We start from the raw sequence: 15,171 nt of genomic DNA on the forward strand, positions 1-15,171 counted from the left end.
AAATACACACACACACACACACACACACACACACACACACACACACACACACACACCACAAACACCACACAACTTTCAGAAAGCAAGAAAGAGAGGAAGGGCCTAATAACAAAACGAATGATCTGTTCTCCCACTGTGATGACTTGGTAAGAACTGAATGACCTGTTCTATCTGATGCAAGTGAAAAGCTGACAGGGAGAAAACCTAGTTTTCAAACATGTTAGCTTAAACACATGCTTTCGTGCTAAAACTTTTCTATAAGTGTGAGATCACGTAGTTTTTTCAAACATGCTAGCTTAATCACATGCTTTCGTGCTAAAACTTTTCTATAAGTATGAGATCACCCAGTTTTTCCCTAAGTTTCAAAATCGTATATAAAATGCCAATATAAGATTTTCATTTTTAATTATTTCATTTATTTTCATAACTCCAGTTAGCTTGGAGTTGAGTTACACTTACTTTTCTAAATTGTGTGTGTGTGTGTGTGTGTGTGTGGTGTGTATACACTTTGGACACACATGTACCAGGACCATCTTGGATGTTGAGATAGGGTCGTTTTTTCCTGCCAGTGTACACTGACTAGCTGGCCTATGAAGTCGTAGGAAATCTTCTGTCTCTACCGCCCAGCTCACCATAGGAGTGCTGAGATTACAGATATGTGCCACCAAGTCCAGCTTTACAAAAATTCTGGGAATCCCAATTCAAGTAGTTACATGTGTGTAACAAGTGCTTTACCCATTAAGACATCAACCCAGCCTGAATTTTATTTTAAATTCCATAATCTGGATGCACAAAGATAATGCACCCAAAGGCAAAAACAAAATGCTGATGCTACCTCGCATGACCATGGCAATATTCAACTGTGCAACTTCAAATTAATGTATGTACAGAGGATTGCCTAAGGAGGAAGGACCCACCCTGAGTGTGGGCAGTATAGCACCATCCCAGGGCTTGAAGTCAGGAACCAAATAAAAACGTGAAAAAAAGACCATGGGAAGTCTTCTTTTCCTGTCTCAAGACCGTCCACATTTTCCTTTTGTTTTGGCATGTGTCCCATCTCCCTCTCCCCTGCTCCACAATCTTGTTCTGTGAAAGTAAAACTGAAGGGTAAAAACCAGTATCAGTGGAAGAACTACAGAAGGAACTGGGGAGAGCTTATGCAGCTCTTGCAGAGGACCTCAATTTGATTCCCATCGCCAACACCAGGAGGATCACAACCACCTGTAACTTCAACTCCAGGGTATCCAACACCCTCTTCTGCTTTCTGCAGACACCCACACACATTTACACAAACTCACACAAACACAGACATATGTATTCATAATTTTTAATTAATTTTTAAAGGAAAAGATACTAAACAAAAGAAGGAGTGGGTGGTGGGGATGACAACGGAGTGCTTGGGTATGTGCCCTTTGAATGCCAAATGCTCATGAAGACCTCCACAGCACAGAGACTAAAGCCACTTTCTGCTAGGAGTGAAATCAAACTTGTAAAAACTCATCTGGAACGTATCAAGAACTCAAGAGGTAGACAGACCCATCTCAGCACAAAAACTGATAACACTGAGACTCCTCTTTCCTCAACTTAAGGTGTTCAAAAAGCCACAGGAGAAGTAAGCATGTTTTTAAAATTACTAACATGAATTCAGCAAGTGGCAGTTTCTCAATACATATTTGCCTCTCCATCCTCTGAAGTTTCTTAATTCTACAACTAGTTAAAAGATGGTTATTTGAAGTAAATGGAACTGAAACTCATGCTAATTTAACAAGCATTATCCATTCAGAACACTGACACCAACTCACAACTTTGAGCAGAAGTTTTCCTTTAAACTACTGTAACATGTGATACTTTCACATCCAGCACTGACTGTGCTGTTCACAATATGTGGATTTAAATTCAAGAGACTCAGATGGAACGGCCAACACTAAAGGGCACTGCGAGGTTTTACAACCAGCTTTGGCTGTTTCTAAGCCTGGTCTTCCCATCTGTCCAGGGAATGCAGGGTTGTCCCTTCTGCACGCTCATCAATCACATGGATGTAATTATCTAATTCTGTCATAATCCATGGATAAAGCAATGAAGACGTTACAGTCCTGGGAAAGTTAAAAGACACCATTGCTCCTGCAGAGCCAAGAAAAATGGTGGTCAACACAGCAACACTCCACTAGCTCATTCGTGAAGGAGGGTGTGATTTGGGGGGCAAAACTTAACACTATTTTACTTAATCCAGAGAAGTGCAATGTTGGTTCACACAGAACTTTCTTTTCATATTTACCAAAGGGAGAAAAAAAGGAGAAGAAGAAAGGAAGTAAAGGTCTACGAAAACCCGGCCTGGGAGTACAATCAAGTCAGAGTTCAGGCGGATCTAGACCCCATATCTGCAAAATGTCTGATTCGGTACGACCTTGCGAGGCTACTTTAGGAAAACTACAAGAGCAGTCTTAATATTCTCGATAAACATTTGTGATAATTTAAAGTCTTAAAAAATATCTCACTTGGTAATTTTGACACAATTCATTTATAATCCTTACTTATTACCTAAACCTTGGCTTTATCTTTATAGATATTGGCTCATATTTAACACTCAAAATATTTTAAGAATGACTTAACTTATTTTCAGTAAAAGAGAAGCAAATCAGATAAAAGACTCAGGAGCATGCCCTGTGTGAACTCAGTCAGTTCTCAGCCTATACCCTGATACTATGTAATATTGAACAAGTTACTCAAACTCGGTCTAATGCAGATGATAACAGGACTTCATTTCATAGTTTGCTTACAGAAATTAAATCTTTATATTTATGCCTATCAAGTTTATTAAGATGTATAAAGCATTAACTCTTTCTATTAAATCATAACTCTTCCTACTAAATCCACTCTGCCATGCTGAATTTTACCAAGTCCTGTAACTGTAGGGTAAATTACATTAAACCCAACAGTTGAGTTTCTTGTTTTTCTTTTGCTGTTTGAAGGGATTCTGATACTCAGCCACCATGATTGCCAGACATCACTCAAAAGCAAAGGCTGCAGCTGTTTTTATGTGGTTAGAAGTAAAAGTCTCCAAAACCGTTGTTATTCCTTTCCTCCACATACCTGATACAAGTTTCTATAGAGTTTGGAGTGTCAGACTACACGAGTTCCCGCTTCCCACCACAGTCAGCCTAACAAAAGAGTCATTGAATGAAAGAATCTTAAAGATTCCTTAAATTTTACTCTCCCCCTCCCCCCAGGAACTGATTAAAAACCAGTGTTATTGGTTCTAGCCACAGTTCATCATTGACGATATGATTGCACATCATTATCCTGCAACTTTCTAAAGAATAATAAGATGTTACTACCTCTGACTTTCACAGACCCAAACCACTCACAGATTTGAATCAAATCTAAAAAGATGCTCTACAGTACAACCAGAGTAGCTGCTTGAGAAGGCTATAATAGATGATGCCATTTACAACAAGAAACTATGAGTGTATGTAGCTCACTATAAAAGTAATGTTCTGTGACATTATCAATAAATCTAGTCCATGCAAAGAAGCTGGTTCAAGCAGGTTCACTGCAGAGAGGATGCAGCGCAATCAATGCTGAAAACATCTATAGAATCTTCCCAATAACAATGGACTCTTTTCCCAGTGGGTGTTCACAACTGGGAGAGATCACACCAGAGCTCCTGTTTGGGATGACAAACCAACATCCTTCCTCTGCTGTTCTCCAAATGCTTCCTAGTTCTTCCTCCTCAGCATCTTGTAGGAAAAAGCCACTGGTAAGGTGTGAGTGTTGGGAGGCTACTCTAGGGCTTACCCCTAGGGTACTGACCAATATCACTTTCTTTCTTTTTTTTTTTTTTCTTTTTGTTGTTTGTTTGGCGTTTTTGTTGTTGTTTTTCAAAATAGGTTTTCTCAGTGTAACAGCCCTAGCTGTTCTGGAACTCTCTTTGTAGACCAGGCTGGCCTTGGAATCACAGAGATCCACCTGCCTGGGATTAAAGGCTGTGCCACCACTGCCCAGGTAAATTCAGCTAAATTTAACTTTCTACAGTTAAAAACTGCAACCCTTTCCCAGATTATCAACCAAATCTATCATACTTCTAAACCTGTTGGGCCTGCATGCCTCTGGTGGCGCCACTATTAAATTTCAGTGTTGTTGTCTGCTTATTAATGCTACAGGAGGTGGCCAAAGATAAGCCCCTAACAGCCAGCTCAGGTATATCAACACTCCAGGCTCCTAAAAATCAGACCTCTACCCATCTCTGGACCTCAAAACCCAGAAGCATGGTTGGTGTACCCTGAGATGAGCTCATTGCAGCCTCCAAAATATTTCTTTCTGTGTGTTTGACACACTAACTTAGTTCAAAGAAAAATGTCTTAATGCTCTTTCTTCTTGACGATTTGTTGTGCCCTTCCTTCTAGTCATCACAAAGAATGTCCTTGGCATAAAACTGCTCGTGTGATTGAAGCTGCTAATTTATTGCTTTAAACAAGTTTCTGACAGTCTTCACAAGCTTGAAGGGAGAAAAAAACTGATTAATTAAACCCCAGAGTCAGTGTTGTGGCAGCAATTCCATCTTAGTAGTTAGGAGTTAGCATATTCTGCACACAACTGTATAATATTTGGGTCATTTTGAATGGCTAAAACCTCAAGAGAGATGAACGATATCCCACTGTATGAGAGATTCTTAAACTACTTATTGCAGTTTTACAGAAGTAGGAGAAGATGGTAATAAAGAGAGGTGCACCAAAAACATGGGAATCCAGCAGGATAGAGTTGCATGTAAAGAAAAGAGAAACTGACCTGCCACGGGAGTGATGCAGAAAATTCTGGGAGCTACATTGGGCTGGGGATGTGCTGCAAGAACCTTTGGGCACATGTTACACTATGGCAATCAGCAAGAGCTACACATCAGGTTTATCACATGCATACAAGGTGTACACGTGTGCCTCTGTGGCAAAGGTTTACCTTATCCAGCACCTCTCTGCCTGGAGCCAAGTAAGCACTTCTTTGGAAAATACCAATCTTAAAATGACAAACAATGGTTGAAAAAAATACTACATATGTATGTGGATAGGACAGTTCCAGAGCATCAGGAAAGCATAAAGGGAACCACTGAACAGCCTGCTCCCACCAGGGGAATTGCAACAGGATTCTAGAGTCTACAGGCAGCAACATCCTGAGTTTTCTATGAGACAGAGGATTTCCACTCTGTCCTCATAGCAACCCCATGAGAAAGCTACAGTTATTATTCCCATCCTCACAGATAAGAGTGCTGAAACCCAAAGAAATAAAACAATTTACCAAAGGTTGCTAATACCTCTTATGCAGTGAGGCTAGAGATGGACCTCAGTCTGGGTCAGACTCTGAACTGCTAACCATCCTAGCAATGTACATTAGAATACCTCTCAGAATAAAGAATGTACTGCAGGGCCAAAAACAAATTCTGCTTCCTAATGCCATTACATGAAGGATCAGTATAGCCCAAACCATAATATTTAATAATAGTGACAACTAAAAAACAAAAAAGAACACTGTGGGACTTGATTGGGGAGCTTACATGTTGCTGTCAGAACTTTTCAACCTTGAAATACATCTGTTCTATCCCATCATAAATCATTTTGAAAGCCATGCCCTGCTGAGTGCATTCCAAAATACAGGTTCGTGTGGTGCTGAAGCCATGTTTATATATACGATAAAAAAATAAAGCCGAGTGGAATAATAATGACTTTTCTTGGCTTGTGAAGCAGTTGTAATAAAATATCGGTGAGGTGAGAATCTGCACGGCTCCGGGGAGGTTAAGGAGACTCCTTGACAGTGATTCACCTCAAGAAGTATTTCCCATAGGCAACTGTACCAATTAAAGTTTGGGAAATTAGGAAATAAGGGAGTTCTCCTTAAAAAGAGCCATAAGAATACAGCCCATTCTTGGTTCAGTTTCCCTGAAAGAACACTTCCATGGGATGTTTATGTCACACACTCTCTTGACATAAACACAGGAAACTTGGTAATTAGAATTTCACAGTTAAGAAAGACTATAGCACCCGAAGTCGATACAGATGCCCAAGGGCAATGTCCGAGCACACGTGCATGCACAGAGCATATCTGGACTATAAATTACCCCTGCAGTGTCTGCTTGGAGACATTTTAAAGATCTCTTGAGGCCATGGGGAAGAGAAAATAATCTTTCTAAATAAATAATTCCTTAATTAAATAAGCAAACCGATTGAATTTCTGTGTTGTTAAAAAATAAAACAGGGAAAAGTCATCAAAAGAGAAGATTTCGTCTCTCTAAAAGAGAACTACAGAAATCTATGAACAACCAAGAGTTACCCAAGCCCAGCAAATCTGCAAACAGATATGATTTATTTTGCAGGGATCTTTTATTTCTTTCAACTTTCCCAGGCATTTGAGCACAGGCTCTTAGTCATGGCTAAGAATTACCTCATAAATAAGTTCCATGTGTTGTAACCCTTGTCCCTGGTCTTCTTAAAACCCAGATCTAGCCATAAACTACCTGCCAGTTTTCCACACTCGACAGCTGTCAAAATCCTTTCTTGACCAATTAAATGAGAAAATTCCTTCAGCCCCTTCTTCAGGAGAAGTATGAGGGATTCACCAATACAACATAGATTCTCTTCACAAAAATAACAGGCAACAGAAAACAAGTCCTTTTCCTTATCTGTGAGGAGACCCCAAAAGAAAACACAGCTTAACTTCTAATCTCTTCTGGTCTTAACCTCTAGCTTGAATCACTTCCAGATCACAGGCCTAGTTAAACTGATGCTCAAGAGTCCCCTCCAGGAGCCAGGTAGTTGTGGCTCACGCCTTTAATCTCAGCACTCAGGGGGCAGAGGCAGGTGGATCTCTGTGAGTTTGAGGCCAGCCTGGTCTACAGAGTAAGTTCCAAGACAGCCAAAGCTACACAGACAAACCCTGGGTTGGGAAAAAAAAATCAACAACACCAACTCTCAGATACCACCTAGTGAATAATATCAGAACCAGTGACCTCTCCAAACATCCAAGCCTATGACCTCCTCTTCCATCATATCTCCATAGCCACAGCATGCATCCCATCATGTCTCTCTGGGATTGCAGCAGCATGCTTCCTGCACATCTCTCACTATGAACTTTACAGGCCTCCATCCTGTATTTAATTTCCTACAGAGATCACGGTAATATCTAAATAAAAGAGTGGTTGCTTCCCAGCTTTGATCAACTCTTAGGCCAACATCCAAAGATCCTCAGTGAAGGAGTTTGTCCTAGACCTCATTAACTTCTCCCTCTTCTCACACAAGGCAAGCAGTCTCTCCTCCCAAGTAGAACAGACACATCACCCATACGCTCTAGTTCACAACGTGACCTTTCCTTCCCAGGCTCACCTGCCCCATTCCTATCTATCTAAAAGTTTCTCACCTCAGAAGCCTCAGCCTGTGTTATCTCCTGATCCATTCTTAATGCTCCTGGTTTATGTCTTCAGGAATTTCTTGAGATTCCCAGATGATATGGACCAGCCCACTACTCTAGCAGATGACTGTAGACCTGTCAATTTCCCAACCACCCATGCGTGCTGCCCACTTTCTTTCTTAAGCAGTAGCCATGGAGCATTGTTGTTAGTTGTTTTTAATTCTTTGGGAGTCCCACCAGCCAGCTCCCAAATAAATCATACATGGAGACTTATCTTAATTATAAATGCCCGGCCTCAGCTTGGCTTGTTTCTTGCCAGCTTTTCCTAACTTTAAATTGACCCATCTGTCTTTTGCCTCTTGGCTTTTCTTTTTCTATTCCTGTATACCTTTCTTTGTTCCTTACTCTGTGGTTTCCTGTTTAGCTGGGTAGCTGGTCCCTGGGTCCTCCTCTTTCTCTGGCTACTTCTTCTCTTCTCCCAGATCTCTCCTTCTATATATTCTCTCTGCCTGCAAGACCCACCTATCCTTTCTCCTGCCTTTCTATTGGCCATTCAGTTCTTTATTAGATCATCAGGTGTTTTAGACACAGTAACACAGTTTCACAGAAATAAACAAATGCAACATACACAAAAGTAATACACCTTAAAATAATGTTCTACAACAGAGTATAGTTATTAGATTTTAAAAAAGGTATTTATTATCACATATACATTAGTTAGAGATGAGGAGGTTATGGGAGAATGAGTTAAAAGATGAAAAGAAGAGCATACAAAATGCAACAGCTTTCTTCATTTATTTTGAGACATGGTCTCATGGAGCCCAGAACGACCTTCACCTAGCTAGGTAACCAAGAATAACCTTGAACTTCTGATTCTCCTTCCTCTACTTATCCTGGGTTGAAATTGATGGCTTTTACCACCACACCTGGTTTGTACAGAGTTGGGAATTGATACGAGTTGTTTGTACGCTAAGAAGCACTCTACCAACTGAGCCATTAAATTAAAAGATAATATGCCTAGGATTGGCTCTGCATTTGTGCATGCTAATAGCATTTTCCTGCTCAAATGCCAGCTTCAGCCCTAAAGAGTATTTCATTCATGTACATTCTAATTGAGTATGGGATTTTTTTTTTTTTAATGAACCACTAAAACATATAAAGCCTGAGTATATGGATTCCCTTTGTGACTTTTGGGGGGAAATTCCTTCGGCCAGTAATGAATGCTGATCATCTTCTACTGGGGTGGTCAAAGTCTGGGAATTACAGCATTACCTTCTGGAAGTTACCTTCTCTATCAGTTCTGCTTACCATTCGGAATGACATCTTGAATAAGCAGCTGGAATGGGGCAGGGAGATCAAGCATACTAAATGCTCTCTGGCAGAATAAATTGACCCTAGACATTTATTGGGGATGAATAAGCAATGGCATGCTCATCGTTGGAAGACGCCTTGTTACCCTGTGCCAGTAATTCAATTAGGCATGTAAACAACCTTGGAAGAATGAGTCATGAAAAACACAGCTTCCTCGTCACCCTTCAGCTCTCCAGTCAGAGAACAGCCTATCCACGTTCCTGTGGGACCATATTCAGCAAGGACATGCAGGCAGGGAGGCAGCAGCAAAGGAGAACACTGGCCAAAGTGGAAAGCTGACAAAATTCGTTCACTTCTTTAGCAACTCCAACAGGCCCCAGTTCTGGCTCCTGCCTCGCTTTGCCTTTATTCTAGTGTGTTTATTTAACTAGGCAGGGCCCCAACACCCTTGTCTCTTCTCTGAAGCCCCTCACCAAGGACCACCCTCTGGGCACCTATGACCTAGTCATCTGCAATCAAGAGGGCATTCCGGTCTGCCTTTAAACCCTCCCCACTACAACGGTACCTTTGTCAAGGCCCTGATCCATGCTTTGGAACATCGAGTTTGCCTGGTATCTGTTCATTTGCTGGCAGTTCACTTTGAGTTAGTGTTCTGAAAGACAATTGCCCCTGGAACAGAGAAGATGGCTCGATACCAAGAATGTCCTGGTTTCATTCTGTTGCTGTGATAAAACCCTGACTTAAGCAACTTAGAGAAATCATGGGCTTATTTCACCTTACACTTCCACCTCTCAGTCTATCACTGGGGAGGGCAGGGACTCAAAGCAAGGCCACTTGCTATTCATTCCACACAGTGCTGCCTTAAACCAGGGAGCTCACTGACAGACAGGAAATCACAGCAGGAACCGTGGAGAATGCTGCCGTCTTGCTGGCTTACGCTCGGGCTCGCCCCCACCTCACCTTAGCCACCTTCTGTAGTTATGTCCTAAGAATGTACTGGCCACAGTGGGCGGGACTTTCCTCCACCAATCAGTAAGAGGATAAAAGATACAAAATGTGTAGGCGTATGGTCAATGAAGGTTATTGTCCAACCAGAAGAAACACACAGACTACACTTCATAACCTCCCAGGTGAGAACTCAGTTAATCATAAGTTAAGTGCGATAAACCAAAGTTAATGTATTTGGGGTTTTAGCTTACAATATTTCAACCACTAATTCCTGAGTTAATAAATGTACATCAGTCGTTGTGAGCAGATACTCTGTAAGACAACGCCCCTCCTCTCATGCAGCTTACATATCAAAGCTCAGGAAGATAGTAAATAAGAAAAAAATAATTAAAGTGGTAGTAAATAAGGACGGATGCAGAAAGAAAACAGAAAGGTGGCAGGATGATGCCTTGGCCTGGGAAGGAAAGGTCAGAGCAATACAAGGTGAAAGCTCAACTCAGTGCCACTGACCTTGACTGGTGGAGGATGGCAGTGTCTAGATACAGGGTAAGATGGAGGAAACTCCCCCTGGCTACAGAGAGGAAACACTAAGGAGAAAAAAGAAGACAAGCCACCTCAGAGACAGAGCTGGCCACCTGACCAGAGGGCCAACCTGAAACTTTCGAATGGTTGACCACAGCTGTTTCCCTAACCCATGTAACTGGCTGGTAGTGATGATGGAAGAGAGGGCCTTAGGATGCAGATCCACTCTTTTCAAGGAGAAAGAGGATGAGGGACAAATGCTCTGAGCAGGGCATGCCTGCTTGTCATGCTGAGTGTGTGGACAGGCGGCCAGCATGGCAGAAAGTTCGGAGAAAGCAGCACATGACAGAGGCCTGGGCAACAGCCACAGAGCCACAGTACGAAAGGCCCTGAAAACCACAGTCCAGAGTCGAGACCTTATTCTGTGAGCTACCACAGAAGCAGAGAAGCCAGTTAAAGAACATAAGACGTGAATTATATTATAGTGGGCACCCCCTGTTCCTCACACTGTTGTTATTCATAAAGCTGTGTTCCCCTTGAGGCTTTCAAAGGCCATCACTACGGAGAGGAGGAAAGGCCACTGAGGAACCTCTGACCTGAAATTGAACCCAATGCCTGCACAAACAAAAAGCAGTAACCACTGAAACAACCATGGAAAAACCCCTGGGTGCAAGCTGCCAGGAACTTCCCATGGAACAGGCCCTGCTATTTGTAACCGTTATCTATGGTTCCACACAGGGAAGGACTGACGGAAAAACAGCAATGACTCCCTGGGTGAATGAGAGGGATTTTTGTGTCATAAGTAACTTGAATGTCCATTTATCCAGACCTGTAGGTCCCAGTTGACCAAGAGACAATATTTTATGACCTGTCTATACGTTGAATCTACTTCTTTCATGTCAAAGGTTAGACTAAATTGAAAATAATCTGGAGCTAAGAGGAACAATGACCTCATGATGGCCAGTAGTGTCCCCTCTGGAATCTGAGCAACAGCAGCCAAGACCGTGAGACTGCACATTATCAGCATACTCTTCACTGATGCAGTGTCATGCAATTAATGCAAATTCAGGGACGACTTCTCTCTGTGTTACTGAGAAGCAACTAAAAAATTCAGAGATGAATTTTACAGGGCTCTATCACAAAAATATCACAGTGTCAAAAGTGAATGCTTTGGCTACTCTGTTAAATAAATTAATTCTTCCTTTCTTTTTCTTTTTCTTCCCCATCCCATTCTATGGACAGTGTATAGATGGGAAAGGTGTAGGTGGGTCTTGGCATAATTTTCCTTCCTTGCTTGTTATAAAATTGACTTACACAGCTTAAAAGGTTTATTATGATCACCAGGATAGGTTTTATGCTCTACTTCTAGGCTACGAAGGTCCTACTGTTATTAATACTCAAAAGTAAGATACAGTTTTTTTGGGACACTCATGAGAGGAAATACCTTAGAAATAGAGTCATATTTTCAGACTGGATAATCTGAAAATCACTTTGAAAATTCATCCCACAGAAAACTCGAGTTACCCACAAGATTTGGGCTAAGAGGCTCAAGTCAGTGAGGGGAAGAATGAAGGCGGGGTGCTCTGTGACATCACCATGTAACAGCATGGCACCAATCTGTAACAAAATCATCGTTTAGTTAAAGCCCTCCCTGTGCATATTTAATGAACCCTTTAAGTGGTTCTTCCAGAAGTTCTTGCCTTCTTTGGAGCACTAAGACACTTCCTCCACAAGCACCAGGTAGGTTGCCATTCATAGCTTTCACTTTCGATTCCTACTCTATAGAACTGAAGCCAAAGTGCCAAACTACACACTGAACAATGCCGAGGAGAGAGTCTAACACTGTATTCTTCTCCTCTGTAAAATCTGGAAAACCTTTCTCACCCTTTGATAACCTTAAGGGTCACCAAGCTGAACTGGAAAGATGACTCAGTAGCCAAGAGTACTTACTGGCTGCTCTAGCAGATGACCTCGGTTCAGTTCCCAGAACCCACGTGGGGGCTACAACAATCTATTATTCCAGTTCTAGGAAATCTTCTGGCCTCTGAAAGCATCAGTTACACACATGGAGTACAGACATACATGCAGACAAACATTCACACACATAAAATAAAAATAAACATTTAAGAGAAGAGGAAAAAGCTACAAAGGCATCCTCAGTTACATAGTGAGCGTGAAGCCAGCTTGGGCTACATGAGGCCATCTTTTTTTAAAAAAAAAGTCACCAAACCAGATGGTGGTGGCGCACGCCTTTAATTCCAACACTCGGAAGCAGAGCCAGGTGGATCTCTGTAAGTTAGAGGCCAGCCTGGTCTACAGAGCAAGTTCCAAGACAGGCACCAAAACTACACATAGAAACCCTGTCAAAGTCATCAAGCTGAGGGGATAACTCAGTAGGTAAGAGCACCTTCTGTGATTATATTTAAATATAAATCACACACACACACACACACAGAGTTGTCAGTACAGTACAGTTTCGAAACAGCATTTTTATAAGCACATGAACATTCCTGGACCACATGATGGCTATGACATTAGTTGATCTGTCAGCTGTGGCAGCTCATAAGTCCTGGGTGATGTGAAGGGTACATCATCATGCAGTACACAGCTGTATGCCTCTACCTTTATCAGTGGCAGATCCTCAACAAATGTTCTACTCTGGGGCCCAGGCTGCCCTTGAACTTGAATCCTGCCTCAGTCTGCAGAACCCTGCTGTTATAAGTGGATGCCAACACACCAGCCTAAAACTTTAAACAGTGAAGAGAGACACACACTAGCATGTTAGTTGCTGGCAACATTAATTTGCTAACTTTTCTCTGTATTTCAAGCTCCCTTTCAATCATGCTTCTTACAACATAAACATTGCACAGTCAATTTTGGACCTGCAAACTGATCCTTCTTAGAAATGTGGCCGAAGGGCCCACTGTCCATGGTGGAAGTTTTTGTTCTACATTTTCCAGTCTGCGGTAGAACTGTGGTAAAAATCCCACCTCCCTACAGAGACCAAAAACATGGTACAGTCTTCCACCTGGCACCACCTGAAATAACAAAAACTCATCACCACTGGGAACAAGCCAGGATTTGGAACATTTTAGGGGAAAGATCTAGGTTGTGAAATGAGACGAAACTGTACTAGCAGATGATCATGGAATGTTGAACAAGCCTCTGAAACTACCTGAGACTCAGTTTCCTCATCTACAACAAGACATGACTGAGAAGGCTGCAAAGAAAGTTCGGGTTAGAAGTGCTTGTTGTACACACACACACACACACACACACACACACACACACAGACACACACACACACACACACACATGCACAGACACAGACACAGACCCCCACACATAGACACACACACACACACAGACATACATAGACACGCACAGACACAGATACACACAGATACACACATACATAGACACATACACAGACACACACATACATAGACACACAGACACACACAGACATGCACACACACAGAACACACACACAGACATACATAGACACGCACCGACACAGACACACACAGATACACACATACATAGAAACACACAGACATGCACACACACACAGATACACACATACATAGACACACACAGACATGCACACACACAGATACACACATACATAGACACATACACAGACACACACACAAACACACACATACATAGACACACAGACACACACAGACATGCACACACACAGACACACACAGAGAGACACACACAGACACACACATACATAGACACACACACATACATAGACACACACACATACATAGACACATACACAGACACACACACAGACACACACATACATAGACACACACAGACACACATGTATACACACAACACAGGAATATTTAACAAGACAAGATCTTATTAATGGGTTGTCTTCACAATTATACTAACTGTATAATTACAGGACCAGAGAGAGCTTGGAACACCACAGCGATTCATATGGTGAGAATTATTCAAACACAATGGTAAAATGTTTAAATCAAGCCGGGAGGCGGTGGTGCACACCTTTGATCCCAGCACTCGGGAGGCAGAGGCAGGCAGATCTCTGTGAGTTCGAGGCCAGCCTGGTCTCCAAAGCGAGTTCTAGGAAAGGTGCAAAACTACACAGAGAAACCCTGTCTTGAAAAACCAAAACAACAACAACAACAAAATGTTTAAATCAGATTTAGTCCTGGAAAATAGCAGCTTCAATCATGGAGAAAGACAAAAGTGATTACATGAATGGGGAATACGGGGAGTATACAGAAATATATACCACATTATTGAGAGCTGCCTGGATACCAAATGTTTAACTGGGATGATAAAAGACACATACAGACCACAATGAAGTTGGAAAGGTATCAACTGCACACTTTCTGCAAGTGCCTCCCAATTATATATAATTAGACATAGACCATGCTTGTGATTGACACAGCAACTGTTTGCTTCCAGGCACGTTTGGTGTGCCTGATAATTTTATGCTAATTAGTTCAAATCTATGAAATCAACTTAGCCACAAAGCAGAAGTGATCGTTAAAAAGGTTAAAACGGAAACTAGTGAGATGGATCAGCCAATAAAGGCACTTGCCTCAAAGCCTGACAAACTGAGTTCCATTCCCAAGATTCACATGGTGGGGAAAGAGAATCAGGTCTTACAAGTCATCCTCTGACCTCCACCTGAGGCTATGGCATGCATGCCCACTCATCCACATACTGAGGCTATAGCACACAGGCCCACTCACCCACGTATTGAGGCTATGGCACACATGCCCATGTACACACACACACACACACACACACACACACACACACACACACACACATACACTAAGTAAAATGTACTTTTAGAAAAACTTAAAACGCAAACCATATTTAAGAAAAATAAACACCATCAACCATAGCACAACTCAGAACATCTTAAACTACAAATTTCTGAAGACATTATAACCAATTAAATTACAAAATTGCAGGGTCTGCGTATAACTGTGGGCATGTATATAC

At 41.9% G+C, this 15,171-nt stretch overlaps 1 protein-coding gene across 1 annotated transcript in view; it reads right to left on the minus strand.

The window, feature by feature from the left end:
- Positions 1 to 15,171, minus strand: part of Arhgap42 (Rho GTPase activating protein 42) — a 233,611-nt gene that overhangs the window by 99,467 nt on the left and 118,973 nt on the right. The gene's annotated exons all lie outside the window — the stretch shown is intronic.

This window comes from Peromyscus eremicus, chromosome 7 (genome assembly GCF_949786415.1).
Source record: "Peromyscus eremicus chromosome 7, PerEre_H2_v1, whole genome shotgun sequence".
Taxonomy (NCBI): Eukaryota; Metazoa; Chordata; class Mammalia; order Rodentia; family Cricetidae; genus Peromyscus; species Peromyscus eremicus.